The 26,378-nt window shown below is 44.4% G+C and overlaps 1 protein-coding gene across 5 annotated transcripts in view; it reads left to right on the top strand.

The window, feature by feature from the left end:
* The window catches only part of DPYSL2 (dihydropyrimidinase like 2), a 96,920-nt gene that overhangs the window by 24,777 nt on the left and 45,765 nt on the right, over positions 1-26,378 (top strand). The gene's annotated exons all lie outside the window — the stretch shown is intronic.

Below are 26,378 nucleotides of genomic sequence, written 5' to 3' on the forward strand. Positions count from 1 at the left end.
GACTGTGGGACCTTGAAGAATTTTCAGTGGGGATTTTGCCATTGATGTCACTGGCTGCAGGGTCAGACCTTATCCTTTCTGGGCCTCGGTCTCCCTGTCTGTGTAGTTGCTATAACAACAACATCTTCACAAGGGTGTTGTGAGGCTTAATTGGTGTATTGTTTGTAAAGTGTTTGGTGTGAGGTGCTGTGCTGTATAAGTATACTATGGGGGCACTTCACATGGGTCTCTTGGGGTAAATATTTTAGTCCTCATGAGAAGTAGAGGCTGATCATACTGATGAGGCACAATGAGTCAATGCAAATTACACGTACTGTGCCGCTCTCAAAATCAGACCTCTTTTTAGGTGCCTAAATGTGGATGTAGGTGCCTACCTTTAAGTATCCAAGTTTCAAAATTTTTGGCCCTCAGTTTTGTGCTTGATTTTAAAAATTCAATTGAAATACACCCCCTCTCCCTCCAAATAATTAAACCTTCTTTCTAGTTCTTGGAATTACACCATCATATTAGTGTGTGAGAGTCAGGAAGTGAAACTGACTAAAATCTCTAGGCTAGATCCTCAGCTGGTCTAAATGGCTGTAGTTCTTGGTGCCTGTGGCCATTTGCATCAGCCGAGGATCTGCCCCTGTAATTCTATACACAAATCATTTATATTTATGTTGTTTTAGCTGAGAAAAACGTAAAATATAGTTCAGTTCAACAGATTAGTTTGTGAATTGCCATCGGACATCCTGCAGTCTGTTGTCCTATGTGAGCATTGTTTGCTTTGCAAGCTCTTCTATACTGCCTCTGCTGGTTACTGCTGTGGCATGCGCCAGAGCAGCGGTCCAGGGCTGCAAGCAGGTTTCACGGGGTCCGCTAAGCAGGGCCAGCGTTAGACTCGCTGGGGCCCAGGGCAGAAAGCCAAAGCCCCATTGCATGAGGCTGAAGCCCGCGGCCCAGAGCCCCGCCACCTGGGGTGAAGCCGAAGCCTGAGCAATGTAGCTTCGTCGGCGTCCCAGGCAATTACCCTGCTTGCCACCCCCTAACGCCACCCTTGGCTTTTATATACAGAAAACCAGGTGTTATGGTACAGGTGGGCTGTGGAGTTTTTATAGCATGTTGGGGTGGACCTCAGCAAGAAAAAGGTTGAGAACCCCTGCACTAGCGTACATGTTTTCTGTTGCCAGAATTCTGGCCTCTCGGAACAAATTTTTTTTAGAAAGGGAAAGAGAATTCTGCAGCAAAACTTATGAATGAGATCAACAGTTCCTGTGACAGTGAGTACATGCAGGTAGAGGCTCCGCTACTAGCTGAAAAATGATTATCTTAGGTACCTGTGTGGGCCCCCATTACATTAAAGATTGTGAAATGCTCGGCTATTATGGTAGGGAAGTGGTATTATCCCCATTATTTTAATGGTTGTCTCAGGTACTGCAAGACTAAGTGTCTTGCTCAAGGCCACATAGGAGGTCTGTGACAGAGCCAGGAATTGAACCAGGGTCTCTTGAGTCCTACAAAAGCTGCCCAAGCACTTATTTTCATATAAACCCACTCCCTTTTCCCCTATCATGAGTGTTCTTTAAAAAATTCATAGTGGGAAGTCAGCCAGTTGGAGGGGTTGGTTCAGAGCATCCCTGCTGCTGTCCGAGGGCATGCAGCAAGTTAGTGGTGGAACTGGGAATACAACCCAGCGGTCCTGACTGTGCATTTTAGCCACAAAACCATCCTTCTCCTCCATCTCTCATCTTCACCCAGCCTCAGAGAAAACTGCTTTCTTGTCTGGATTTAAACCTGCCCCTGCCATGTTTGCAACCCAAACAGAGCAGCATTGAGTTAGTTTGAGAACCAGAAAGTGAAACTGATCATTATTATAATTAATTTGCATTGTGATAATACCTGTGTGCCCCAGTTACCGACCAGGGCCCAATGGTGCTAGGTGCTGTACAAACAGAGAACCAAAAGAGAGCCCTTGTCCTGAGTAACTTTCAGTCCAAGTATAAGGCAAGAAACAACAGATGGATACTGATCATAGACAGAAAGGGGAGCCTAAGTTAACGATGAGATGATCGCAGTCAGCAGGAGAAGCAGTGGTGGTGGCTTAACAGCTGTGTAATCATTCACTAGAAACACTGACTAGGTGGCTTAAACTAGCAGGCAGTGGTGGTCCAGTGGGTATAGCACTGGCCTGGGAATCACAAGGTTTTGGGTTCTGTTCCTAGTTCTTCCCCTAACATTGGCCAGCCACTTCACCTCTCTGTGCCTCCATGTCTCCTGTTGGGAAAATATCACCTTTTCATAAAGTGCTTTGAGATCCATGAGTGAAACATGCTAGATCAGGACTATGCACTGGTCTTATTTTCATTGCCCAAACCAAGCGACATGGAGAACATTACATTTACAGAACTCTCTTCGATTTTGTTTACCTGATGAGTTCTTGGAAACACAGGTAAGGAAATTTGCCTTTTAAAGGGTGACTTTTTTTAACCCACTATTTTTCATGTTATTAATTAATCCTCTCCCCAGATGAAGGATGATCTAATGATTGGCCACTTGGGAGGCTACAGACTTCTAAAGTGACATGCCCAAGGTCATATAGGCCCTGACCCTAAAAGGTATTTAGGTTCCTAACTTCCATTGAAACCACTGGCAGTTAGGAGCTTAAATACCTTTGAGCTTTAAAGACACTTTGGCCCTAGTGTCTTTGTGGATCAGGTCCCCATCTGTAAAGTAAGGATAATAGCCTTTTCCACCATCTCACAGAGGTGGTGTGAGGGTAAATATATTAAAGGTTGTGAGGTGCTCAGATACTACAGTAATGGGGTCCATGTAAGTACTGGAAAGAACGTGCATTTGGGGGTAGCTAAGAGTTATTTGATATTAGATCCATTTTGCAGATGGGAAAACTGACACAGAGAAGATGAGATTTTCAAAGGCATGCATTGGAGTTAGTGCCATCTCCTGCTGACTTTCAGTGGGAGTTGGCTGCCCTAGTGCAGTGAAAATCACATCCTCCCCCCCGGTGACTTGTTTTGAAGTCATACAGTAAGTTGGGGCCAGAGCTGAGAATAGAACCCAGGTGTCCTGATTCCCAGAGCTCTGCAGTAACCCCAATAGTAACATATAGCGGTAATGCTCCTCATTTGGAGGAAAAATGAAGGGAACATGTCAGCATGGCAAAGTAATGTTAATGTCATCAGACAAAGCTTTTCACCCAAATTCTCCTTGTCGACAATGAGAGCATTGTGGAATATAGGTTTGGAGAAATGCAGCCTACAGCTCCATTCATAACCTTCCCCATTCAAGGCTTGAATGGGGCAAGAAGCCAGCATCTTCGACAAAATATGCAATTGTATATAAATAGATCCTCAAATTGGTCTGGCACAAAGTAGGGTTCAGACATGAACCTGATCTTTCATCTTATTTCTTTCACATACCCCGTACATGCATATCCATTGTGGTGGCTTCTCCTGTTATGCAGCTCAAGGGACGGGGAGTGGTTCAGTGTGAAAGGCTGGGTGTACTTGGTGTGACCTGGCCGGCCTGTCCCATCTTCAGCCTCTGTGGTTCGCCTCATTACCTCCTTTTCTGACCCCTCTCTCCTTTAGTTTAATACGCTTTAAATTGACTTTGATATAGAAGCGACAGAGAGTCCTGTGGCACAATATAGACTAACAGACATATTGGAGCATAAGCTTTTGTGGGTGAATACCCACTTCGTCAGACGCACGTACAGCTTATGCTCCAATACTTCTGTTAGTCTGTAAGGTGCCACAGGACTCTTTGTCGCTTTTTACAGCGCCAGACTAACACGGCTACCCCTCTGATATTTGATATAGAAGTAGCTGTAAATATCAAAGAAACATGCCTGATTGTTACTGAGAGAACACACGCATTGACTCCACTGTGGCTAGCTGCAGTCTCTGGGAAGCAGGGCTCCGGGGTTCTCCACCTGCTAACTATGGTGGAGGTCATGGGGGGATGGCAAGTGATTGGGGTAGAGGAACACCAGTTGTTTCTAAATCCTTCTCATGGTCTTCTAATAAAATGTGAGACTGGCTCTGTTGTGGTTACCTGCTGATCCATCTCTAGGCCAGGAATGCCACTTACTGAAGAGGGATGGGTGGCTGTTCACCTTTCCTTGAATATAGATCCAGGGATAGGTGCTCCATTAGATCCTAAGCAACTAGTAAGTTAAACCGAGCAAAAGCCGCAATCATGCTTCCCTGTCTCCAGAAGCAAGTCTTCCCTGCCATTTCAGCATGTAAGGGACATGTTGTTGTAATATGGGTAGTGGATGGTACAGGCTGGGCTTAGCTTAGTGCACATTCAGAATGGAGGTGGGTCATTTGTGTGAGGAAAGGAGAAGGGTGTTCTAGGCTTAATGGAAGAAATGGAAGCAGACACAGAAACAAGAGTAGGAGATGGAGACCCAGGGATGAGCTGCCAAAATCTTAACAACCGGTTCCCTACCGGGTCTTCGGCGGTAGGTCCTTCATTTGCTCCGGGTCTTCAGCAGCACTTTGGCGGCACGTCCTTCAGTGCCATTGAAGACTCAGAGCGAGTGAAGGACCCGCCGCCAAAGTGCCGCCAAAGACTTGGAGCGCTGCCCAGTAAGTAAGCCCCACGTGGTTTTTTACGTGTTTTTTTTTTTTTTTAAGTCATCCCTGCCGGGGCCCTGTCAAAACTGTTCAAATTGTGCCCCACACTTCCTAAAGCTGGCCCCGCACATTGGGGTTGCAAAATTGTATAGGGGGCCAGGTAGGGAAGGCTGTGCCTCCCAAAACAGCTGTCCTCCCCATCCAACACCCCCCCACGTCCTGCCCCCAACTGCCCCCCTCAGAACCTGCAATCCATCAACCCCACTCCTGCTCCTTGTCCCCTGACCACCGACTCCCAAGACCCCCCCACCCTAACTATCCACCCCAGGTCCCCACCCCCTACCCAACTCGCCCCGCTCCCTGTCCCCTGACTGCCCCGACCCCCTCCACACCCCTGCCCCCTGACAGCCACCTCCCAAAACTCACTGTTGAATAATAGCGGACTGCATCTCCAAATATAATACGTATGTAGCCAATAAGTCAGATTTAATAGTCTTTATTGGATTCTGATATTTATTGCAAAATTGAACTAAGTGCTTTGATGAAGCAGTTTTTACAAGCACTAGTATGAATGGAAGCTAGCAGTTACATTAATTTAATCTCTGTTCTGTGGATATGATGAAAAGCTTGGCAAGAATTTAGACAGTAGCCATGGCAAATGTTACAGAACACCATCGTGGGGTAGGGGATTATATAGCTACTGCCAGTGGCTGTAAACAAAAGAAATGATGTTTTAACAGTTAGCCAGTGAGAAACTATAGTATTTCCATTATTATACAAACAGGTCTTAAAGTCATCGCCTTTCTTCCTGATGTGTTAAAAGCAATTACATTGGTTAATAAAATTCAAAGACAAGTTTTGTTTTTCCTAGTCACAAAGTGTAACGGACAGATCCTCTTTAGAATGCTGGGTGATATAGTCTTACCATTATCTCTCCAGCTATTTTTCTATGTAAAACAAGTTACATATTTAACCCTGTCTGAAACAGAGAGACAGATTAACATGAATAGATAATATAGGCTTTAAAAACAGAACTATAGACTGGAGAAAATGAGGCAAAAATAGAAAGGAAATGTAGAGGAGAGGATTTTGCTAGGGGAACACCTGCTATTATTTAGAACATACAGACAGGCAACTCCCTGTCCCCCCCATCCCATCCCTCTCCCCCTCCCAGCCTCGTCACCCCCCCAACTCCTCCCCCCACGAGCCTCGTCATCCCCCGATTCCTCCCCCCCCCCCAGCCCAGGCACTCTCTGATTCCTCCCCTCCTTGTCTTACCTTGGGCTCCGGCAGGCTGATTGAATCAAACTGCAGCTCTCCTGCCGGAGCTGATTCAATCAGCCTGCCGGAGCCCAAGGTAAGACGGGACTCGGAGGGGAGGAATCGGGGGAAGGGAGGAATTGGGGGTGACGAGGCTCGGGGGGCTGTGGGGCAACCTGGGGGAAGGTAGCGCTGGGGCAAAGGACGCTCTAGCTGCACAGAGCGAGGTGTTTTTGTCCCCCAGCAGCAGCCGCGGCTGCTGGCTGTATGGTAACCCTAACATCCGATTCTAAACCGGCTTCTAAATTTAGCAACCGGTTCCTGCGAACCGGCGCGAACCGTCTCCAGCTCACCACTGATGGAGACCAAGAGAGAAAGTAGGAGGGAGTCTTGGGAGGCGCAAGAGGGAAAGCAGGAGAAAGTGAGGGCTGGGATGGGGCGATGCTCTACAAAGCTGCATTGATGTGGGGGCACTGAAAGGATGGGATTGAGGGGACTGACCTGGGCAGAGCAGCCAGGATGTGAAGATGATTACTGGCAGTAATGATATGATATTATAATAACTTATATCGAGGGGGATTTTCAAAGACACAAATGAGAATTGGGCACCTAGCTGCCATTGATGCCTTTGAAAATCTTCCTCATTGTCCGGTCTGTTCCCCATGCACTAAAGCGAAACATGGGCTTTCAGTAGGAGTGACTTTCCTTTCTGCCAAAGGAAAACAGCCAAGAAAAAACCAATATAAAGTCACCAGTGAGATAGGGGTGACCATAGTGCTCACTGATTCATGGCACTGCCTTCCTGCAAACTGGCAGGGAGACAGAGGACAGAATCCTGACATTGCTTTTATTTTGCATAGTTGCACGCACCAGGGGTAAAAACACGACAAACAAAAAACCAAATTCCTGATCCCCAAAGAATTTAGATACCAAGGAGCTAATATCTTGGAAATGCCATACATAGAACACAGGAATTGCCAAACCAGATGAGACCCCTGCTCTATCATGTTTAGTATTTGGTCTCTTACCATAGTCAGAACCAGATGCTTCAAAGAAGGTGCAAGAAATGCTATTACTGGGAGTTTTGAAATAACTTGCCCCAGGGAAAGTTTCTTCCTATACCTAAGCTGTGAAGTATAAGGGCTTATATCTTGTATATATTTTTATCCTATCTAAAGCAGCTGTGGATGTTTTTCATACATATAAATGCCTAATTCTTTTCTGAATCCTGTTAAGCTGTTGACCTCAATAATACCGTATGGCAATGAGTTCCACAGGGTAATTATATACTGTATGAAATAGTGTTTCCTTTTAAGGTTCATATTTGTTGACTTTAAATTCACTTGTATTATGAGAGCACTTGATTTACCTTGTTCACATTATTGCTTGTTTTATATCATTCTTTCTTGCTAAACTAAGGTAAGTAGAAAATAACATTTTGCATTTAGATTGGTAAATGGATTGTTCATGCAATAACACAAATGTTAAATAGCACTTCTAGCTTGCGTAGTTATTTAAAAATATTTCCCCCCCAAAAGTGGCTACTGATTTTGTGGGCCCAACTTGAGATACCTAGGGTCTGATATTTCAGAAAAGCCCCAAACATCCAGTTGTGTAGAAGTGAAGGGGAGTGATATTTTTGAAACATAAGCCCATATTATATTACAGCCATGTATTTATACACCTCTACCCCACTATAACGCGGTCGTGGGGAGCCAAAAGTCCCTACTGCGTTATAGCTGAAACCCCGTTATGTCGGGGTAGGGGCGGCAGGGCTCCAGCGGTGATTTAAAGAGCTCCATGCTCCGGCCACTGCAGGGAGCCCGGGCCCTTTAAATCGCTGGCCAAGCCCCACTGCCGCAGCCCCGGGGGTAGTGGCGGCAGGGCTGCAGCGCTTCCCGCAGCAGCCGGAGCCCCGGACCCTTTAAAGTGCCGCCGGAGCCCCCCTGCTACCGCACTATACACGAACCCATGTTATATCTGGTCACATTATAGTGGGGTAGAGGTGTATAGCCTTCATCAGTGTAGTATCTGAGTGCCTCACAACCATTGATGCTCATATGCTCATTATATTATGCTGATAATACCCTGTGAGGTAGGGAAGTATTATCTCCATTTTACAGATGGGAAGCTAATGCACAGTGTAGATTAAGTGGCATGCCCATGGTTGGGAAGTCTGTGGCTGACATGTGTATTGAGCCCAAGCCAGTGTCCTTTCCACTATGCCGTCCTGTCTCCTGAAGTTTCTTGAGTTGCACGCCCAAAATCAGTGGCCACATTTGAAAGAATGGCTGATGTTGCATCATATCTGTCCCTGTCCCTGCACTAATATTTTCATACAGCTTAAGGCTAGGAAGACATTTCTAATTGGCAGACTTAAGCAACTGGAGCTGAACAGTGGAAAAAAGGATGAATAATCTTACCACACTTCAAAGCTTTGTAGATGCTGGTTTGCTTCAGCTGTTCTCGTCTCTGCAAAATTATACATTCGTATAAAGTTTTCTCCACAAGGAAGCATGGAATTGCTGCCCTCATGAACATCTTCCCTGTGGGTGGCCTTTGATTTTTTTTTTTCCAAAGCAGGTGGGAGCCGTTGTTCGTTTCAAGATTTCCTTTTAAATTGGATTCTGTTTAATAAACCAGATTTATAATATTGCAAACACATTTCAGTCTGTAAATACCATGCAAGAATTTTATCTGTTTATTTTAAGCATTGTGTCTGGGAATTTTTTTAAAAAGAGAATTAGCCACCCTCTAAATTTCAGTGAGTTGGGTGTCTAACTGCTTTACCTTACTTTGGAAATTCCTTCCTCAAGGGACCCAAACTAGATTAAAGATCACCTAAATATCCTTACTTATGCTATAAACGACATCCAAGATGATTAAAAATGAAATAATTTCGGAAGTCTAATGCACTGTTTGCCACTTACGCTGTTTGTTTCCTTTTATACGTATCCAACAGCTTTGGCACAGAAAACAGACTGGTCAGTTTCACATGTCAAGTTCACTTTCAAGTTCTTATGTACTTGGGGTGCCCCACGGCTGAAGTGTATCTGTTTCAAACACCGCAGGAGTGTGTGTGTTTGTGTGTTCCAGTGGAATTAAAAAAAAAAAAAAAAGCTTGGAAAAATTTCTACTGGTTTTGGGTTTTGTAAAACTTGCAGATGAAATCCTGGCTCCAGTGATGTCAATGATAGTTCTGCCTTTTGATGTCAGTGGGGCCAGGATTTCACCCTGTGTGTTTGGTTTGGTTTCACTGAACTGAAGTTTCCTCTCCTCTCAAATTTATTTTGAGGATGTCCCTTTTGCTTTCACATGAAGCATGTACAAGGGAAGCATAGGCAAATTGGAAACAATGCATCACATTTTTCAGGCTGTATTGTCTTCTCATAGATTTCTGTTCTCCTTTCTAAATGTACTCTTTACTATAGTGTCTCAGCACTAAGGACCAGATCTTCCAGTGGAATAAATTGGTTTTAGCTCCATTGATTTACACCAGATGGGGATCTGGCTCCAGTTCTCTACATCTCAGCTCCTCCACAAGTCAGTAGAAAGGCAGAAGAATGGCTAATAGCAATGATCTCTGAATTGGCCCTTTCCTTTCTACCACACAGTGTGCTGAAGGCAGACTGTACAAAGACCACTGTAGGGTTCCATAATTCTTCCTTCTCCCTGAGCCCTGATCCAGTTTGCTCAGTGTGAAAGTCAAAGATGTCTTTTTCTAACTTTTGGTCCTGCGGATGTATCATGTGGGCTCTGACAGTCCGGCTATGATCCTTTTGCCTCTGACATTTTCAGCAGCAAAGATTCGCGATGAGTCCGCCGCTGGTGTTGTAAGGCAGAATAGAATACTGCTTGCTCTCCCCTAGCTGTGTTCATTCTCCAGGTGTGGAGAAGCATATGTGGCATGATTTGCAAGCACTCCTGGAGCAGGTCGGTGGCGTGAAAAGATGCTCTCTGCACAATCTTTTTTTCTGGCTGCACCCATGTATGTTATTGCCTTTGTTTCCTACACTGGACTATCAGACGTATTATAGGGTGTGTTTACCCATGTTGCGGTTTGAACTACTGTTCTTTTCAAATGCTACCAAATAGCATTCAGATGTTATTAATCTGTTCATGAGTTTGGATGAATGGTTCCAGCAGAGTCTAGTACAGGGGTTCTCAGCCTTTTTCTTTCTTTCTGAGACCTCCCCCCGGCCCTGCAACATCCTATTAAAAACTCCACAGCCCACCTGTGCCACAATAACTGGTTTTCTGCATATAAAAGCCAGGGCCGGCATTAGGGGGTAGCAAGCAGGGCATTTGCCCAGGGCCCCATGCCAGAGGGGCTCCCATGAAGCTACATTGCTCAGACTTCAGCTTCAGCCCTGGGTGGTGGGGCTCAGGGCCCTTGGCTTCAGCCCTATACGTGGGGGCTTTGACTTTCTACCCTGCTGGCCCTGCTTGGTAGCCCCCCTGAAACCTGCTCTCAGCCCCCCAGTGGGCCCCAGACCCCTGGTTGTGAACCACTGGTCTAATATTTACAAGAAGGAGTCAGGACTCCAGGATTGTATTCCTATTTCAGCTACTGATTCATTGTGGATCTTAGGCAAGTCACTTATTGTGTATGGGCCAGATCATCAGCTGCTGGAATGTGTCAGAGCCCTGATGACCTCACTGTGACAAATTATACTACCTGAGGATTCTGTGGGTCTTGGTTCACCCATCTGTAAAATGGAAGCGTATGCAATTAACAGGTCAGGCTCTGATCTCAGCTCCCAGGGTGGGTACCTGGAAGTAACTCCATTGACTTGATTGAAGTTACTCTGAATGTACTAAAATCAGAATTCAGACCATTGTTTGCAAAGTACTTTGGGCCAGATTGTACCCTCAGAGATTGAGTGGGACCTTATGACAACAGTCATGGGATTACTTATGGAATAAGGTACTAACTGAGAACAAGGGTCGTCTTGAGAAGATTCTATATCGGCTCAAAGGATTCCTTGCCAAACTCCTATTGATTTTTATTGGTGAAATCCTGGCTCCATTGAAGTCAGTAGGGGATTTGCCATTGATTTCAAATAGGGGTATGATTTCACCCTATTTATTGGCACACCTATTTTTTTCTGATGCGTTATGATTAATTACATCTATTTATTGCCTGTCTGATAAACCTGGCCTGTTTCAAATCCTGACTAGAACTGAAACTATCCAGTCCAGCCCCCACACACATTTCAGCTAAAGCTGGCTTTTTTTTTTTTTTTAAAAAGAGGACTCTACTTCTTGCTGTATCTTTGCTGTCCTTGAGTGAAATCATTTGCTGACATTCCATGCATTGACTCAGTCAACCACAGTTATAATCACAGGGAGAAATTACAGCGAGTAGGAATTATAGCTCTTTCTGGCTTGGCGACTTGGAAGTCAGCTGCCTTTTGAACTTGACTACCAGTTATTCTAATAATATGGAGAAAATACACTAGGGATTGAGCTCTTGTATTTTAGGAGGCTTCTAAAATGAAGGCACACGTCAAATGGCTTGTAGCCTGCTTTCCAATTAAAGGGCCAGTGTACCTCGAAGAAGTGACTTTCAAGAGTCAGGTACTCAACTCCCATTGAATTGCAATAAATTGTGTGCCTAAACCCTTTAGGCTGTTTTTGAAAAACCCTAAATATTTAACCAATGGCAAGGGAATTTTTAAGTCTGAATGCTCCCTTAGCTTTTACTGGTGTCAACCAGGAGTTATTTAGTTGTTGTGAATCTGGTTACACCAGATGAGTTCAGAATCAGGCTGTAATAGCCTAAGAGGGTGAACATCTGAGAAGCAATGGGGAATAGGGACTAACCCAGGATGGGAGCAGGAAGGGCCAGCAGCTAGGCAAACGAAATTGGGAAGGATTACTCAAAAGAGGGTTACGTGAGTGAGTCAGGATTGCAGGATCACCTCTCAGGTTTAATCTTGATATTAAAATGATCACGTTTAGTGACCGTTGCACTATCTTAAATCACTTCTGAGAATGGTCAATGAGGATGAAAAGTTTGAAGTGGGGGCAGAAGCATCTGCTTTTACAAGAGCTGATGGACAGTGGCATCAGAGCGTCAAAGGAGCACTGTCAGGTTAAAAGTAATGGGTGTCATTCTTCCCTACTTTGCACTGTATGTACTTCCTTCCGCCAGGGTGCAAAACGCCATCACTCAACGGTCCTTATTTAATATTAAATATTACTGCTGTTGCAGTAGCACACAGAAGTTGTGTCCCCATTGTGCTAGGCACTGTTCAAATATATAGTAAATGCCGCTCCCTGTTAAATTATGGTAGTGTTTTTGCACAAGTTTGTGTGATTCCACAATAAGCAAGGCAGTGCATTGATAAGCCATATATATATATTTTCTGCCTGTGCTTCTAATAACACCTTAGACTATGAATGAAATTATTATTAGCACAGATTATTAATAAACACCCAAGATTTATATATTGAAAAGTTTCTAATTTATTTTTCATTGTTATTATTTTTTTTATCTTTGAGCTTCACTTAACTTGGGCAGTGAAACTAGATTGGTCACTTTCACTATTTGGGCCTGATCCTGCAACCTTACTCAAGCAAAGCACTGGGAGTCTTTGCCTAAGCAAGGGTGTTATTAATGTTATGATAGAGTCTAGAGAGGCCGACCAAGATTGGGCCCCACCATGCTACGTGTTGCGCATGCGCATGGTAAGAGTCCTTCCCTGCCCTGAAGAGCTAACAATCTAAATAGGTAAGAGAGACAAAGGGTGGGTGGAGAAACAGGCATAGTGAGATGAAGTGATTTGGTCAGGGGTACACAGCAGGTTAGTGGCAGAGCTGGGAATAGACCCCAGCTCTCCTGAGTCCCAGTCCAGTGCACTGTCCACTGGATAGCAGTGTTTCACCAACATTCTTTGTTTTCTCTGCATTGCTGCTGCCTGGTAGACTCTCAGAAACAAGAGAGGAACTGGCTGAGTGTCCAGGGGGAACCGGTAGCTAATACATGTTGGCCTGCACTTTCCAGTCAGTTCACTTTCTGGCAGCTGTGAACCAGAACAGCGTTGTTGTGTTTGAGGTTCTAGTGCTGAAAGGAAACTTTTAAATCTTCCTTTATAAATTGCCTGAAAATGTTTATTCTGAGGGAAAAAAAATCTGTACAGAAGCTAAATTTTGAGACTTTTCTGGACAATGTCCCTTTAAGTGTAGAACAATGACGATCCCAGATTGACTGACTGGAGTATGGTGACTTCATTTTCTTTCTACTTGGGCTCCACATGGATTCACACTCAATCTTGCCTATTGCTGTGACTTTTAATTTCCGGGTTCCGCTGCCGTGTGTGTTACTTTCAATCACGACAGCCTTTAGCCATTCACTACCAAAGCCTGTCTGTATCCAGACCTGGGCACTTCCCATTGTAAGCTCTTTGTCTCAAGCTTTTAAACCCCGCCATGTCTATTTTAAGCAACACAGATCGTGCAAAGACAGCAGAGCGCTTGCTGGGGCCATTTGTGCATCCAAATATTTCTCAGGCTACTTAGTTTCCAGCCTGTGGAATTGTATGTATCATTCTAATGGTGGGATTCCATGAGGAGCCCCGTTGGAAATGAAAGTACTAATCCACGGAGCCCTTAGAGAGTCTTGCCAGTTAGCACAGAAGGGAACAGCTGTTTATTTCTCAACATGCGTTGTGTGTATTTCTCTTGCATTGGGCCATGTGCAGTCTTTGTTGTGGTTCATCCTTCAGCCCACTGCAAGGAGGAGTTCGGAGGCTGCTCATATGAAAGGGACGGTGGCAGCACGTCAGATATTGCCATGCGAGGACTCTGATGGCAGCCTGTCCATTTGAAACATGGCTCTTACGGAGAGGAGGGGATCAGAGAATCTGTCTTACTGGTTACCGGCATTGAAGGCAGCTCTAGATAAATAGAACTTGACGACAGGTGCCAGTCGCGGTTAGTGCAACATTTCCTTGTGCTTTCACTTTGCCTTGGGCTTTTTACCCCATGTTTTGCCTTGAATTTTGGGTTGGAGCTGAACCCCACAATTATGTAGATACTTATCTGGCCCCCATTAATGTATCTAAGCTCCTCTTAATCTTTAATCTATTTATCCTCCCATTCTGTGAGGCAGGACAGTACTAGTCTCCTCCATTTGATAGATGAGAAACTGAGGCCCAGGGAGGCTAAGTGACTTGTGTGATGTTACAAAGGTAGTCTGCAGCAGAGCAGGGAATTGAACCCAGGTTTCCTGAGTCCTAGATTAGCATCCTACCCAGTGGAGCATCCTTCTTCTCTGGAATGCTCAGCGGAACTCCTGTGAAAACCACAGTGTCTGGTTTCGGGTCAAAATTCTGTGAAACCAATGAGTTTAGTGTGATTTTCTTAGAAATCAGCCACTACCTTTCCTGAATTTCCTCTCCTCCTTCCTACTGCTCTCAGTTAGCCTAGAATCTGCCCCCCCCCCTTCCCACAATCTTCTGAAAGTGTTGTGACTCCTTTGGCCAATTTTAGGTTTGTAACCAAATTTTAAAGAGCAGGTGAATTTGACCTCGATTCAGTTTCTGACTGGCCCAGCTCTGTTCAGGACTCAGTGCGGCTCTGTCTGATTGTATAGGGAAGAATAGGAAGGAATGACCGAAATCTGTGTCATGTGTGCTGTAGTTGGACCTCTGCTTTTAGCTAGGAACAATTGAAATGGCAACATTACTGACAGTGCAGCTGCCTTCCTGCAGACGCAAGTGGATAGCTAACCTAGATTTTTCCATGCATCCGAAAAGAGGGATTTGGCAACTGCTCTAGAGGAGTAACTGATGTTGTGTGTTTATGCAATAGCACTTAATCCCTTGTGTTCCATATAATGGTCTGGATCACTAAAGCTGCTTTCTCACTGCGTGGTGTGTGTGGGTGGTGGATCATGCTGTGTTATTCAAAAAGAGCTGCTCTCAAGTACTTTTGCTGCTGCCCTCTCCAACATGGAGCATAGGTAGAAAGGTAGAGCAGCACTCTTCCAGGGTACTCTTTCTATTCTGCCGACTTTGGGCCAGATCCTCAGCTACTGTACATCAGTTGTTCGTATTGTGGTAGCACCCAGGAACCCAAGTCATGGATTGGGACCTTGTGCTAGGTGCTGTACAAATGAAGAGAGATAGCACTTGGGTACAGACAGAAGAGGGAGCACAAGGAAACATTGAAGTCAGCGAGCTGCGTTGGTGAGGTCTGACTGTTTGCATGGCGGAAATACCTACTGGGCCACAGTATTCTAGGCACTGTACGCATATATATCAGATAAGGCCCCTTCCCCTAAAAACTTAGTCGAAGGCCTCCATCCTGCATTGTGCTCTATGCAGATCAGCCATCTGTCCGTGCAGCTTGTACTGCAGAATTGGGGCCATAGTGTGAGGTAAAGTGAAACAAGAATTGCGTGTAAATGCTGGTGTAAGTGGGAGGCGATTCAAACCCCGGGTATTTAAAATGCTTCTGGGTCCCTGTAGTTGAAAGCTGCTCTGTAAGATGATTTTAAGTAATCTTAAGGATCCTTTTAAATGTGACGTTAACATGTGAATTCTAATGGCAAACCTCTGTTTGAATACTAAGCCTACTGAAAGGTGACAACATCTTAGGTAAGTTCCATTTCCTAATGGCCTATAGTCCAAGTGTTAGCCAGATGGCTTTGCTCCTGCAGACAGTCGCATCTGTGCGGTGTATATATTTGGAATCCTGGGCACGCCATGATTTTTTACAAATGAATGAAATTCTCTGGCATGCTGTAGTGGCGACGTGAGGGTAAGTCAGTCACAGTTCCTTGAGGATGATCCTCTGTTGTTACACAACACCACTTTGTGTAAAGGAAGTGGGGAGAGTTTCAATAGCATTTCACAGTGAGGAATCAAGTCATGTAATATTATTCTAAAAACCTAATTCCTTAGCTGTATGTAGCACAAAGGGTCTGATTCTCCTCCTCTTCCCCCCCCCCTCCCCCCCGGCTCCATTTACTTCAGGTAAATTACTCATGATTTACACCAGTGTAAGAGAATTTAAGCCCATTATCTAGTATCTTTTCTCCAAATGGGACCCTAGGTTCTGCACATTCTGGAACGCAAAGGGATCACTTCATCCAGCATTAAGATGAAACAGCAACGTTTTTATCAGTACACCACATCACTACAGTGCAGCTTAGGTTGGGGGGGGAACTTTAGAAGGGCTAGCTGTACTTACCCAACCTGGAATTTGGCCAGGATCCAGAACTAACTCCTGCTACTGCTGTGAAAAGTTTCATGGAATACTTAGTTCCTAAAAGTATTTAGAATCTCTGGTTTATGCCACATATAAAAAGATGGTACCATCAACCACATGACACTGGCTAGCATCATTCTCTGCAGAAACGGGGATCCAGTAGCTCCATCCAGGTACTGACTTGGCCTGATCATCTTTAATGTGTGAGAGACGTCCAGGATCGTAGTAGATGAGCATCAGCATGAAGGTCCACAAGAGTAAAGAGATGCTGGGGGAGGCAACACAGAACTGGTGCAACTCATCCAGAATCAAAGTTGCATAAAATAAAGCCTTTTGTGGAGTGCTTAGAACTGCTATTAATCAGTCAGGGCTACTGAGCCACAACTGAGACATGGCCTTATAGTCTGAGATACCCAAGCAAAAAGTAAAGTGGGAGCAGGTGGGGGAAGAAGATGATTTTAAGTAATCTTAAGGATCCTTTTAAATGTGACGTTAACATGTGAATTCTAATGGCAAACCTCTGTTTGAATACTAAGCCTACTGAAAGGTGACAACATCTTAGGTAAGTTCCATTTCCTAATGGCCTATAGTCCATTTCCCTGCCTCAAAGAGCTTATGTTCTACCCAGCTGGTCTAGGGGCTTGTACATCAATTAAAAGAGCCACATTCATATTTAACTCTATCCCTAAATCAATCCGATCAAATTAATGGCAGGAACAAATCCTCTTCCCATCCCAAAATCATGGGAGTTTCTCTTCTCAGACTCCTGGGGAGTTTGAGGAAACACACGTGTGCGCTCAAAAGGCCAAGAGATTCAGGCTATTTCAGAAAAGGGAGATGTGAGCTCCCAAGTCAAGGGCATGTCACAGAAAGTGTCTTGCCAGCAATCCCTTTCCCTTGAAACTGAGAGTGCCCCAATTAAAGTGCCTCCAAAGATCACTGTGGTGGCAGTGTTGCATGGAGTGAGAGGAGATGTCCTCAGCAACCAGCTCCCAGGCCATTTAGGGCTTTATAAGTCAGAAGGCGATGGATACGCTGACTGGTGCAGAAAATGGGTATTCGCTGTGCTAAAGTGTTGGGTTGAACACTGTCCTGTGACTGAAAATTGTGCTTTGTTTATACCACATATGTGTATTGCACTCACAGCTGGAATCCTACCAAAATTCCAGCGTCATGCACATGTGAAAATTTGGGTCCATTTTCTGGCTTTCCCTGGTGTAAATGGGGTGTTAACTGCACTGAAGTGAGGTTTAATTGAGAGGTGAACCAGGGCCCTGAATCTGTTAACAGAAGCAGAGATTGATATTGACACATTTCTAGACCCCCTTCTTAAACTGTGATAACGCTTAACCAAAATCACAGAAAGAGGAAATTTCTGGTCTTTGTGTGGTGAGAGGAGATTTCTGCAGAGATTGTACAGAGACAAAGGAATGTTCCGATAAGAAAATCTCTTTGTAGCACCTCCTACGTTACCAATAAAATGCGATGCCATATATGCCTCAGATCTCCCTGAGACTTTGGGGGTTTTTTAGAAATAATTTTGATCATCTTATTCCTGCCGAACTAAAACCTTGTCAGAACCATTTTAAACTCTCGTAAAAAATCTTGTCTTGCTTGTCTGTCCCTCTTTGGCTCAAATGCTCCAGGAGGCAACACCAGAGAATGAAATGGAGATCAGAATCCAGGGAGACTGTTCTTGGTAACACTGCCTTAAATCCAGAACAACTCCACTGATGGAAAGCAAAATTAGGATCAGATTCTCAGCTGGGGAAAAAGCTGGCAAAACTCTGTGGACTTCAGTGGAGCTACACTGACTTTTACACCAGCTGATTCTTTCTAAACAAACGTTTGCCCTCTGGATATTGTTAAATGTTTTTTACCTTGACTTTAAATCCAAGGCCTCAAACTGTAAATCTCTTGCTTTTTCTCCCACCTGTACCCTCTAGGTTTGCAGACCATTTTATATATTGAATTATCCTTTGAAGTGTTACATGCTTATTCATGAGCTTCAGCTGTGGACTATGCCTGAAAATAAATAGTTGAAGCCCTTACAGGTCTCATTTGAACTTGCCTCCCCTGCTCTTTTTAGCACGATCACCCCCTGAGATATAAAACATACTCAGAGGCACTGCACATTCCTAATCTAAAGAAACCAGCGATTTATTTGGCCTGTGATCTGAATGTTTAATAATTTCCACAGCTGAAAAGGGTAATTAATTGGTTGGACATATGGCCTCCTATTACTCTTTCAATTTGGGTCCAAAAGGCATTACATTATTATTCTTGTATTTTGGATCTAATCAGACAACTGAAAAGACAAATGAAATATCCACTGCCCTCTATGTTGTCGGCTAGGGGATAACAGAACATTATGGTACATTCTGAGTCTTCAGACACGTTTTATTCTTCTGAATCTGGTCCAGTTCTTGATTTAAAAAAAAAGTCTAATTTTGGCTCTAGGCAGACACGAAACAAAGTGACATCATGTATTTTTCTTTCCTTGGGACTAGCTATCAGAGACATACAAACAAACAATTGTATTAGCACAGCAAATGCCACTGTGTAGGGCTTTTAATAAACTCTCATGAGAATCTAGGCTAAAGCAGTTAACCTTTTTATAAAAGGATTTGGAAATAGAAAGGTGGGGGGGAAAAATCCCTGTGGGAGGGTCTGGGAATTAGTGGGAAGCAGTTTGAGGTATGGTATGTTGAGACAGTTTTGTGTGGGTCTGTTTCTCCGCTGTGGAATTCAGTGTAAATTAGTAAAAAATATAAGATATAGATCAACTTAAAAAGTCATCTCTGTTCTAGGCTGCAACTGTAACAGAGCATTGAAAACTTTTGGGAAGCATTGTAAGAAATACTGGGCCAGATCTCTAGCTGGTGTAAATCGATGTCGTTCCACTAAAGTCACTGGACCTAAGCTGATTTATATCAGCTGAGGGTCAGGCCTGTGGTTTATAAGTCTCTGAAGTGTATTATTAATCATGCTTTTTACAGTCATGCCTAAGAATTCACTAAGAATAGGCCAGGCACCGCACAAATATAGAGTAGCAGTCTCTGCCCCAAACAGCTTACAGTCTAAATAGACAAGGCAGACGTAGGAGGAGGGAAAGGGGTATACCACAGAGTGTACAATGTGATGGCAGCAAACATCATATTCGTGCCATGGTGGTTGTTTTGTGGGTTTATTTGGAACACGTCCAATTCTTCATCCCTAACACGTCTCCCCGTGCCCAGTTGCCCATTCTTCAGGGAGGAGACTGTGTGCTAAATTCCATTCTGTCATGTCTTTATGCCATACGTCGCTGAATCTCTCCCTGTTCACAGTATTTGTGGAGCTAAATGGCGCTGTGAGGGAATCCTGTTCCAGTGGCTAATACGAGGGGTTTTCCAGGCTGTTGTGCTAATTTGTGTGATTTTTGGACAAGGCCCAGAACCTATTCATGCCTCAGTTTCTTGATCTGGGGAATGGGGATAGTGGTACTCGCTTACCTCATAAAGGTGCTGTGAAGATGTATTAGTGCAGAGTTTGAAGTGTCTGGGTGAAAGGTACTCGGTGCCCGTGAAAGAATCTTAGGTTTGAATTTGGCCTTAAAAGTTCAAAGTATTTTCACGGTATGAAAAAAGATGTTGGCTTAAGTTTTCAAAAGGGACCAGTTAATTTGGGGGCTTCATGTTTTCAGTGCTCAACATCAGATACCTTAAAGGGGCGTGGATGCCCAGCACTTTCCAAAAATCTGGCTCCTGTAAGGTGAGTCAAGCTGAGCATCCAAAAATTGGAGACCCCTTAAACCACCAGTCGCTTTAGAAACTGGGTGGTGGGGGCCCAATTTTGCTCCAACTTACGCTGGGGTGGTTCTATTCACTTTTTGGGAGTTACACCTTGTTCTTGCACTACTCTGTTTCATCAGAATCGTGCCTGTAGGCGCAATAGAGATTTTAATTACGCTTTTCAATGAAGTGGCTTGCAGCAAGATGTACAACCCAGTAAAATAACCAAATTTCATCAGATGCAGCGGGAACTGCTGCTGGGAAGATTAAGCAGCATTACTCAGTCTTAAATGTGGATGTTATAATGACCAAGCCACTGTTTAAAATCTGGTTTGGGGCGGGATGCCTGGTAATCGTTTAGTTCATTCCTGTTAAGGATTTACACATTATAAACTCCTCTTAAGCAATATGCACATATTAGTTAGTTAGAGCTTTGATCTGGCTTGTTAAGAGGAAGGTCTTTAATATGGGAGTTAGAAACTCAGAGTCGTGTTTTTATTATGTGCAGAACTTTTGACATGGTCCCTAACTGAAGAGCCAAACTGGCTTTTATACCTTAGTATTGAGCAATTTCTGTCCCTCCCCCTTCTGTCAGTGTTGTTCATTAGCTCAGCACTTGGGGAAATTTCACGTGTGTTCTAGATGAGACAGATGCTTAGTCCTGTTGAAAAGCACTTGTGGGTGGAAATTCGAACTGAACGCTATGAATAGAAATGTCAGGAAAAGGTGGTTAGGCAAAGCAAGGTCTCTGAAAAACGAAGCAGGATGCTAAAAAATAAAAACGCGTGCGCCACAATAGCAGGAAACAATAAAACCATTATTCCCCACCCATCACAAAAAAATGTGCTGCTGATTAAAGGGCTGTGGTTGAAAGAAGCCGAATATCTGTCACTCCAAGACTTGGAGAGGCCATCGGGCTTCTCGTGAGCTAACTGGTGGCAGCAGAATTAAAAACACTCTGGATGTTCTGCTGCTTTTCTTCTGGGAACTTCAAAGTGCTTTACAGACATCGAACATAGCTTGGATCCTAAAACGTGTCGCCGCCTGGGGCCTAGATTCCCCCTGCTTTGCTCATTGTGTTGTCACTTACACCTGTGCAGTGTGTGGCTTCTGTGATCCACCAAGACTAGGGCTTGAAAGGAAAGATACTCCAGTGGTTAGGGGAGCTAGCATAGGACATGGGAGACCCAGATACCCCAGCTCCACCACGGACCTCAGGTAAGTCACTTAGGGGGCTAGATTTTTAAAGCTATTTAGATGACTATGGGAGTTAGATGACTAAATATTTTTAAAAATCTGCCCCTTAGCCTCTCTGTGCCTCAATTCCCAATCTGTACAATGGGGATAATAGCACTGACCTGCCTCCCAGAGGTGGTGTGAAGATAAATATATTAAAGATTGTGAGATACTCTGATAGTATGGGAAAGGGGGCCACATAAGTACCAAAGACCTTGTCTACACTACAGGGGGAGATCGATCTAAGTTACACAACTTTAGCTACATGAATAACGTAGCTGAATTTGACGTATTTAGATCTACTTACCGCGGGGTACACACTATGTGATGTCGACAGGAGAGCGATCTGCGGTCGACTGCTAAATCGATTGCCGATGCATTGATCACTGCGCATCGATCCCTCGGTAAGTGTAGACAAGGCCTTAGAGAGACGGGTCCCTGGAGCTAAGTTTATGAATTGGATGTAGATCCTAGCACCATTATATAAATCCATGCTGTTGTGTAGAAGAATCATAGCAATGTAGGACTGGATGGGACCTCGATAGGCATCTAGTTCAGTCCCCTGCACTGAGGCAGGACTAAGTATTATCTAGACCATCCCTGACAAGTGTTTGTCTAACTTGTTCTTGAAAGCCTCCAGTGACGGACATTCCACAACCTCCCTTGGTAATTTGCTTAACAACCTTTATAGTTAGGAAGTTTTTCCTGATGTCTAACCAAAATCCCCCTGGCTGCAATGTAAGCCCATTATTTCTTGACCTGTCCTCAGTGGCTAAGGAGAACAATTTACCACCTTCCTTTTTATAGCAACCTGTTCTTTAAGTATTCTAGGATGTATTTCATCAGGGCCTGCCATGTAACTTGTCTACGTAATTCTTAGCTTGATATTTCTCTATTTTAGCCACACATCCTACCCCACCAAACTGATATTCACTATGTTAGGGCATGGCTACTCTTACAGCGTGTGTGGTGGAAGATGCTCTCCCACCAACATAACGCTATGCACGCTATCTCTTACACTGGCGTAATGTATGTCTCTCAGGGGGGTAGAATATTCACATCCTTGAGCGATATGTGTCTTGCCCGATGTAGGCGGTAGTGTAGACATAGACTTAGTCCTTCAATCACTGCTAACCTTTTTGGTGAAAACCAAAACAAAAAAGGCATTTAATACTTTGGCCATTGCTGCATGTTTTGTCATTGTCTTTCCCTCCTCATCGAGTAACGGGCCTACCCTGTCCTTGGTCTTCCTCTTGCTTCTAATGTATTTGTAAAAAGTTTTCTTGTTACTCTTTATGTCCATAGCTAGTTTAATATCATTTTGGGCCTTGGCCTTTCTAATTTTGTCCCTAAATGCTGTATTGTTTTTTTAATAGTCATCCTTCATAATTTGACCTGGTTTCCACTTTTTGTATGCCTCTTTTTTGAGTGTCAGGTCATTGAAGATCTCCTGGTTAAGCCAGGTGGTCTCTTACCACACTGCCTTTCCTACACATTGGGATGGTTTGCCCTTGTGCCCTCACTAAAGTCTCTTTTAAAAACTGCCATCACTCCTGAACTCTTTTTTTCCGTTTAGACTTGCTTTCCCTGGGACCTTACCTACCAATTCTCCTGAGTGTGCTGAAGTCTGTCTTCTGGAAATCCATTGTCTTTATTCTATCATTTTCCCTTCTACCATTCCTTAGAATCAGGAACTCATCATTTCATGATTGCTTTCACCCACACTGCCTTCCACCTTCAAATTTTCAGCCAGTTCCTCCGTATTTGTGAGAATCCAAACAGCATCTCCCCTAGTCTTTTTCTCCACCTTCTGCAATAAAAAGTCGTCTTCAGCACGTTCCAAGAACTTGTTGGATAAGCTATGCCCTGCTGTGTTATTTTCCTAATAGGTGTTTGGATAGTTGAAGTTCCCCATCACCACCAAGTCCTGTGCCTCATCCACCTATTCTTTCAGGTTAGGTGGTCTGACTCTACAGTAGACCTCTGCCATGACATCACCCTTGTTTTTTACCTTTGTCCAGAGACTTTTAACAGGTCTGCCTTCCACCTCTAGCTCAGCCTCAGTGCTGATGAATACATGGTTGATATGCAACGCAACTCTTCCCTTTTTTCCATGCCGGTCCTTTCTGAACAAGCTGTACCTTTCTATACCAATATTCCAGTCATGTGAATTATCCCAAGTCTCTGTGATGCCAATTATGTCAAAATTGTGATTATTCACTAGTATTTCTAGCTCTTCCTGTTTTATTCCCCACACTTCTTGCATTAGTATACAAACATCTAAGGTGTTCATTAGATTTCCCCTCTGTATTCCCTCTTGTCTCTCCTTTGTCCTTGTTATGATTGTCCATGTTCCTCCCCCCCCCCCCAAACTCCCCCAATTCTGACCCTTCTCACAGGTCTCCATGGTTTGGACTTACCTGTGGGCTTTTGTCTCCTGTCCCTGTAGAACCTAGTTTAAAGCCCACCTTACTAGGTTAGCCAGTCTCTATCCAAAGATACTTTCTCCTTGATAGGTGGACCCCCATCTCTGCTCAGCAGTTCTTCTTCTCGGAAGAGCATCCTGTGGTTGAGGCCCTCCTGGTGAACACAGCCATGCATCCACCTTCAGGATGTGGCTGTCTCTGCCTGGGCCCCTACCCTTGACGGGAAGGATCAATGATGAGAACATCAGCTCTACCTCCAGCTCCTTCACCTTCAGACCCAGAGCCCTGTAGTCACTTCTGATCTGCTCGGGGTCATACCCTACAGTATCATTAGTGCCCACATGGGAGAACAGCATGGGGTAGTAGTCAGAGGGCTGGATGATTCTCGGCAGTCCTTCTGTGATGTCACAGATGAGTTGTTCCATTTCATACATGGTGGAATGGTGCAGTCATACCTGTGACATCTTGAAAAGACAGCCGGAGATGTGATCAGATTAACATCCATGTCTTTCTGCAGAATGAGCCTTTCCATTCAGAGTGCACCAGTTACTTGAATAAAACTTCCTTCTTTAAAAGAAAGCCAACACTTTCCACTGCCATGCAGAAGATCATCGCATTAGCTGGCACTTTCCTGGCCAAATAGATCCAAGCTGTTTTAGGAATGAATTTGCCTCTCCCTCTTCAAAGGGCTTTATAAATATTGACTAACCCTCCCAAAGTCCCTGTGAGAGGGCGAAGTGTTGTTGGCCTCATTTTTCAGCTGGGGAAACTAAGATGCAAAGTGTGTAAGGCCAACGTTTTCAGAAGTGGCCACTAATTTTGAATGCCTCCTGTTTTCTTTTTAGTGGGGGCGGGGAGGTGTCCAACTTGAGATGCTTAAGGGCCTGATTTTTTTTCAGGGTTGCAGGCCACCTGGAGATCCTGTTAATTTAAGGAGTGGGGGTTGGGCTTTCTAAGCTCTTCTAAAAATTAAAACCCAATTTTTGGTGTCTCCTTTTGAGATTTGGGGTAATATTTTCAGAAGAGCCATTGAAAGTCAGGGTGGTTTGGGCTTCTATGTTGCTTAGTGCTGTTGAAAATTTTACCCTAGGTCATGTCCACACTACAGACCTTACAGCAGCACAGCTGTGGCCACCGGAAGGACTCCCATGAAGCCGCTCTATGCCAATGGGAGAGAGCTCTCCTGCCGTCATAATTAATCCACCCCCAACGAGCGGCAGTAGCTATGTCGGCAGGAGATGCTCTCCTGCCGACAGAGCACTGTCCACACTGGTGCTTTTGTCAGTGAAGCTTATGTCGGGCAGAAGGGTGTTTTTTCACATTCCTGATTGACAAAAATTTTGCCGACAAAAGTGCTAATATATGCAAAGCCTTGGTGATCACTTCTGCCTCTTTCTCCCACCCCCATGCCTAGCTGTGAACTGGAGAGAATGCCATGGTGCAGTGCAGGATGATTCATTAATCATTTTGAGAGCCATGGATGGACACCTAGCAGACAATGGGGCTCAGATCTTCAGAAGTGTCTCCTAAAGGCCAGAATTTCCATGAGTTGGCTGGCACACACAATCTAAATCAGTCTGTTTACTTTGGTGCCTATATGAGAGACCTATGAGCCTGAGCAGTTGAGAAAATCTACGCCTAAATAACTTGCCCAAGATCTAGGGACTCTGTGTTAGAGCCAGGACGTGGAACCAGAATGTAACAAATTATGAGCTGAACGCTTTAAAAACAGACTGACGCATCCTTACTATGTTAGCATAACCCTTTGATCACTTTGTCTTTGAAAATGTTGATAGGGCTGGGGGAAAACAATGCAGCTTGGTCAATTACAAGTTTTGTTACAGGGAACTTTACATGGCAATGTTTAGCAAAGGGGCACGTTTGCTATCATAACTCAGTTGTCCTACGTGGATTTTCATGCTCATGTGTGGTTATGTTTTCTCCCCCCCCACCCCGTAAATGGGTGTGTTTTGAAATGCTTCCTTCAGATCAGCTTCTCTCATTTTCTGCTTTCCCTCTTTAAGTAGCACAGAGCTCTGTTATGGCTCTGCTCCGTCAGATACATTAATGTCTGTCATCTCCCCCCCCCCACAGCGTTCCACCATTGGTGCTTGGAGGACGCATAACATTTCACCATGGCTAGATGCCAGCTCTTGCACATTAAAGCCACACAGATAAGCTAACAGTGGTTAGTGTTGTTGTCTCACTTTGACTTATTGTCTGGTTTTAATCTTGAGCTGATTACTTTGTACCAGGAGGGAGGGAAGGGAGCGTGACAGAGACAGAAAGGCGGCAATGGATATGCGGGTGTGGGGGGTGGTGGTCGGAATGGGTTGGGAGTAAGAACAGATGCACCTGGTAAGCAGAGTGAAAACTGCATAGAATGACCGAGTAGACCTGGGCAATTAAAGGGAATGTCTTAAGGGTTGTGGTTGGGATTTTCAGAGCAGGTAGGTGCCTAAATCCCATTGATTTTCCATGGGAATTGGGTTTCTAGCTTGTTTGCCCAGGGGAAAAATATGCTTCAGATTCAGAGGCTTTTGAACACCCCAAGATCATAGGGGGAAAATATAAAGATTTGCTATAAACAAATACGACGAGGAGCCCGGTGGCACTGTAAAGACTGAGTGGTTTTTTTACCCACGAAAGCTTATGCCCAAATAAATCTGTTAGTCTTTAATGTGCCACCGGACTCCTCATTGTTTTTGTGGATACAGACTAACATGGCTACCCCTCTGATGCTATAAACAAAAACACCGTCATCTCTGAGCCAGCTCCTCAGCTTGTGTGAAAAAGCATTGCCTCTTTGACGTCAGCGGAGCTACACTGGGTTACAGCAGCTGGTGCTTTGTTTTATATCTTAGTTTTGCCATAAGAAGAGAGGG

This window comes from Mauremys mutica, chromosome 2 (assembly GCF_020497125.1).
Source record: "Mauremys mutica isolate MM-2020 ecotype Southern chromosome 2, ASM2049712v1, whole genome shotgun sequence".
NCBI lineage: Eukaryota > Metazoa > Chordata > Testudines > Geoemydidae > Mauremys > Mauremys mutica.